This window comes from Protopterus annectens, chromosome 6.part1, assembly GCF_019279795.1.
Source record: "Protopterus annectens isolate FY-2018-M chromosome 6.part1, PAN1.0, whole genome shotgun sequence".
Lineage (NCBI taxonomy): Eukaryota > Metazoa > Chordata > Ceratodontiformes > Protopteridae > Protopterus > Protopterus annectens.
Window position 1 is genome coordinate 271,412,804 of NC_056738.1, and position 6,000 is coordinate 271,418,803.

Genomic DNA, 6,000 nt, shown 5'->3' on the forward strand with positions numbered 1-6,000 from the left:
TGTCAAATGTCTTTTAAAGTTTAAGATTTTGTAATTTTTATTATGGAAGTGTTATTTTTCTGTAAACTGATACGTTTTACTGTTTTCATTGTTTTCAGTGTTTCTATTGGAAATCATTTTCTGACGTAATTTTTGAAGGACTATTTAAATGATGGAGGTTTTAACACTCTATTTCTGATGAAGTTCCAAATAAATTGGGAAGAAAGCACTTAAACAGAGTTGTTTTAGTGAGTTTTTTCAATTAACTTTTGGTGCTAGTTATTATGGAGTTGGTCAATGTGTGCGTGCCACGTTGTGTTCATTATCTAACATGTGCAGTGTTTCATATAAATATATATTTATATATATATATATATATATATATATATATATATATATAGATAGATATATATATATATATATAATATGTATATAAATATATGTGTATGAAATGTGTGTGTGTGTGTGTGTGTGTGTGTGTGTGTGTGTGTGTGTGTGTGTGTGTGTGTGTGTGTGTGTAGTTATTAACAACCAATTACATCCTGCACAGATACAGTGTGTGCGTGTGTGTGTGTGTGTGTGTGTGTGTGTGTGTGTGTGTGTGTGTGTGTTACACTGTGTGTGAGATATATATTCAGATATAGATAAAGACAGAGACCAAGTGAGAGAGAGAGAGAGATAGAGCTATACACACATACAGCTGTGATGACACACTATGGAAAGTCTACTCATGGGGCACAGTTACTGATCATAAATGGGTTATTTTCTTGCTCAGAAATTCAAATGTACAACTACAAACCCAGGGTGGTATCCAGCTTTAGGCCTTTAGAGTGCAAAATAGGCTGGCAGCATTCTTTTTATCATATGTCAAAAATCCCTGCATTAATCCTTCAAGATATATTATAATTAGCTACCTAAAATGAAATCTGCCAACCTGTATCTTGTGACAGTACAAATAAGAACACAGTTCCATGCTCTGGCAGAATAACCTATGTGTGAAGATTCTTAAGTTATCAAACATTTACTCTTTTCTGAAGAACACACAAGGGAAACCTATTTTGTATTTTATGTGAGAATAATGAAGGCTGCTGGAAATTTATGAGGTAATGAATAAATAGAAGGGGCCTCTACACAAATCAAATACAAAGGGTACATTTCAGATAACAATGAACTTAATCGGGGCTTCCTGAAGAGAAAAACAAGGTGAAAGAAGGAAATGAAATTTGAATAAAAAAGATAGGCCAAGATATTGTGTAACTAGACTTGAGGAAGAAATATGCAGTCATACTCTGATATGAAAGTTGGACATAAAGGCTGAGGAGGATGTTAACATTTTAGAAGAGAGGAAAACAGGTAGATTTAGGATCACGAAGAAAGTAAACATGTACTGCATAGGTTATGGTAATGGTTACAGCAATATAAGGTTTAAAATGTCAGGTAGCAGAAAGTCAAAATGGCAGAAGATAAGATGAAGAAAAGACAGAGTGCATGAGACAGAAGATACAGTGCTACTATATGTTACAGAGTGTAGAAACAAAAAGAGAGATTTGAAAGGAAGTGCATGTAAAGAAAGTTCTGATGTTGTACATGATGGAAAGGAGAGGAAGGACATAGCACAGGAGGCAAGGACAGCAAATGAAAAAAAAATTGAAACTGTACTTCTGTGAGCTCAAATAAACAGACTCATAAGACTAAAACCAAATTAAATGTGCATCCATTTTTAGTAATTCATTATAATCTGGAACACACTGCGTTGCATATGGCAGCGTGGTCACTGCAGAAAACATGGAGGAAATAGAATGACAGACGCTGTACTGGTCCATTACAGCAGCCATCAGGCTAAACCTTCACAGATGTGATGCAGCAAGTTAGTACAGCAAGGATCACATAAAACATATTATTAGTAAACTATAGGTGTAATGCATACCATATGACCAAGTAATTTATACATACTAATAGGTATAGAGCAGAAAAGAATACATGGCCTGACTTTATAATGTGATTTAAATTAACTAGGGCATTAAGGACAGGTGAAGCACGCAGCATCACAAACAAATACAAGCATAAATCTGTAATGAAAACAAAAGTCATGAAGTAAAGAGACTGCTAGAGGGTATGCTTACAAGTGCTACTAGTAGTAGTTAATAATTCTGTGGTGGAAAGTAAAATAAACCATATATTTTTTCTAGATTGTTAGGTTTAAATAACACACTGATGAACAGAGTGCGAAGTATAGCAACTTTCTAACCTTATTCACCGTGCTACTTCAGTTATACACCTTAATATGATGTCCATAGGATGTGTTTAAGGACAACTGCAATGGGAGTATGTTTTTTGTTTAAATATATGAAGTCCTTATTCCCAGGAATCTAAGTCTTGCTTTGTAGATAAGGGATACAAATGGGTATTCAGCCTGCAGAATTGTATTAAAAATCTTCACGGGTGAAGAGCGGGTAATGATTGTTTTGTAAATATCCTAAAGTAAAAAGAAAGACAGAAAGAGAAAAAATGTTGGGATTCAAAAGTTGACTACAATGGTCAAATGCTTATGCTAACAAAAATTGTGTTATTCCAAAAGACAGCTCTGAGCAGTTAGATGCCTTTCAACAAGAGACATGAAAATTTAAATTTCATTTAAGTCTACTAAATATGTTAAAGTACGGTAGACAAAAATGGCATGACCCAACTTATGAAAGCAAAACAAAAAATGGAGCCAAAAACAAAATGGGCACCACAGAACTTTAATTAAAAACAATAAAAAGTAGTAAAAAACATAATAACACTGACAACTCAATGGGATTAAGCACTTTTCGTCTAGTTGATAACTAGACTTCATCAGATAACAGTGAATGAGTCAAGTTTTACATAAATACTCTGTCCCCACCCTATTTCTTAATTAACTAATTGATACCCAAGGAATTACAAAGAGTTAGTGGATCAAATGACCACAACATTACCCTCCTTTCCAACTTCCACAATTTTTTTTTACAATACATACATCCAAATTTCAGATCATAAGTGTAAATGCCAGAATAAGTTCCAGAATAAAATAAAAACCAATAAAACAATGGAGACAACAGAAAAAAAGGAAAAAAATAAATAAATATATATATATATATATATATATATATATATATATATATATATACACACACACACACACACACACACACACACACACACACACACACACACAGACACATATGTATTTGTGTATACTTCACTGTCCTAAAACAACTTGTAACTACCAAGTTCCTAAACCAGTGCAGTCTTGAAAGGTTTGCAAATATATAAAACTATAACCGTTTTTATGCAATTTAATAGAATTTTGGTAATAATAATAAAAATTTGTATTATGATCAAAAATCCATTAAATTGCATAAAACAGTTACAGTCTAGTTATCAACTAGACGAAAAGTGCTTAATCCCACTGAGTTGTCAGTGTTGTTATATTTTTTGCTACTTTTTATTGTTTTTAATTAAAGTTCTGTGGTGCCAGTTTTGTTCTTGGCTCCGTTTCTTGTTTTGTAAATATCCTAAAGTAAAAAGAAAGACAGAAAGAGAAAAAATGTTGGGATTCAAAAGTTGACTACAATGGTCAAATGCTAATGCTAACAAAAATTGTGTTATTCCAAAAGACAGCTCTGAGCAGTTAGATGCCTTTCAACGCTTTATCAAGCTACAAGGCACTTAGCATAGCTGTCTATTAGCCAACAGGCAGCTGTCCTAGCAACCCGACATTGCAGTGATTAGCCTTCACCAGTGGCATTGAAGGATAAAGCCCTGACTATAAACTAAATAATCTGAGCTTAAATAGCAATTTGGGTGCTTGATGGAACATGTAGGATATACAGGCATTTCCACTCAGGGGAAGAAGAGATGCTCACATGCTCAGGGCACCACTGTACATTTTGATTTCCCCAATGGAAAAATGGAGAATAGGGAAGCAACCATGTGGTGTTCCCTGAGTCTGGGTAGGTAGGTGGAACATAGTGCTGACTTCAGCCCCTTGTGAAACTGAGAGCTAATCCAGTGCAGATGTACATTGCATACCACACCCTAGGAGTGTTACTGGGCAAGTGTAGAAGAAGTAATGATGCATACCTCTCAAAAGTTCAGATTTTTGACTCATATTTTTGATCTCTTCCACATAACATGTTTTTGTTTTCTAGGAAATCATTGCAGATTGAAGTCAGAAAATAATGGCAGGCATTTGAGTTTGAAACTTCATATCCTTTGGAAAATCCATGCTAATGCAAAACCTGTTATTATAGCAGCTAAGTTTATAAGAGCAATATTTTAAAAATGTCCCTATTTTTGCATCTTTGCACCACCCCTTATTTCTGGCTTTGTTGAGATGTACGAATAGTGAAAATAATCCCATGGCAGCAGTATGATACATGCTACAGGATGTTCTCACTGATTCTTAACATTATCTGATAACCTGGGGAAGGTGGAAGTGTTTGGCAAACCTGGTGATTGAGGAGAGAAAACAGGACCAACTGATGGTCAGCAGAGCCAAAAACAGATGAAAAAAAAACACTCTGTAGTGACTGAATGAGGAGATAGCATTCATTAAGCAGTGTACACAATGTCAAGTTACCCAATTTAATTTCTTCATTCATGAAATGTTTGAAAAGTCTAAGATTCACAGTAGCTGCAAAGGGAACGGACTTGTGTCTAGTGTACATTGCATGCAAAACTGTAGATGTATGCTGGAAAGCTTGATATGCTGTGCTAAACATTCAAACCTCTCACCCTGCAGCATAAAGCTATTTTAATTGATCTTTTTGTGGCTCATGAGCTGGACAAGTGAAGGACACTGAACATAAAGTTCTTCCACAATCAGTCAAAAACTACTTACTTTCAGTAACTCTCATTCAGCAAATCATGATACACGTGTGTACCATTTCAGCAAATCCCAGAGTCTTCTGAATTCTACCCAAAGACTGAGCACATTAACAAAACAGGAGGCTCCTTTGCTACTAAGCAGTGTGGGAGGGCACAGAAAAAAAAGAAGCAAGAAAATGCAGGTGTCCCATTGTTTATTGTATTCCCTGTTTATCAGTTTAGTAAGGGGTAGGTATACCAATCCATGCTGACCTTTTCAGCAGTGAACCAGCATGATGTAGCAATTATATAAAATAGAGAAACTACAGTTAAATGTCTGATCATAAGCATGTTGTTGTGTGTTTGAGAAATGAAAGCAATAAATTTACCTCAAGAACAAAGCACAAAAGGGGAATTTATTGAATTATTTTTTCAGAGAAATATAAAATGGTTATGATCACAGACCTGATCATACTTCTTGCACAGGGATTTTAGCTGCCTGTTGTATTACAAGTTAAAAAGTGTGTCAGCATGAAGTGTCTAACAGCTTTAAAAGTTGTTAGGATCAATAGCTCATTCTGATTCTGGCTGACGCATATATGGATATGCATTAATAGCTTAGTTGGCTTCCTTACAGTTCTCAACCTCAACAAAGTCAAAACAATCTAGTACTGTGAAAAATGTTCATTAAGAAAGCTAACAAAATGTGAGGTTTTGGAGTCATATGTTCTCTGAAAAATTAAAAAGTCTGTAGGTATGTCTTGGATTATTTCACAACATTAATCCTAATTATCTTGCTAGAAATCTGTAAGATTTATGGGCAACTGTGCTAATTGTCAGTCAAAATCAGGGACATCCCCAAACATCAGGGATGTGAGACGTCTTTTCTAGGCATTTGCATGGTGCCTGAAGTACATGCAGTGGTGAGAGGTTCACTTCGTTATAACAGTGACGTTCACGAGGAAGAATCAAGCCTGTTACAGCTAGACTCTTAAGTATGAACCTCAATACTACAAGGTTAGTTTTGGAGTACAATTAGCATGGTCCATTTATTCCACAGAGAATTATTTCTGGGTCTTCAATCATTATCACTAACAGCTTATTATGTGTTTGACACATAGATGCCAAGAAATTCACCTTGAGAGTTTTATCTATGTCAAGAACACATGATCAGAAACCTAATCATAATTA

At 35.0% G+C, this 6,000-nt stretch overlaps 1 protein-coding gene across 1 annotated transcript in view; it reads right to left on the reverse strand.

Annotated features, from left to right (window-relative positions):
• The window catches only part of RAMP1 (receptor activity modifying protein 1), an 841,435-nt gene that overhangs the window by 781,164 nt on the left and 54,271 nt on the right, over positions 1 to 6,000 (reverse strand). The window lies entirely within an intron of this gene.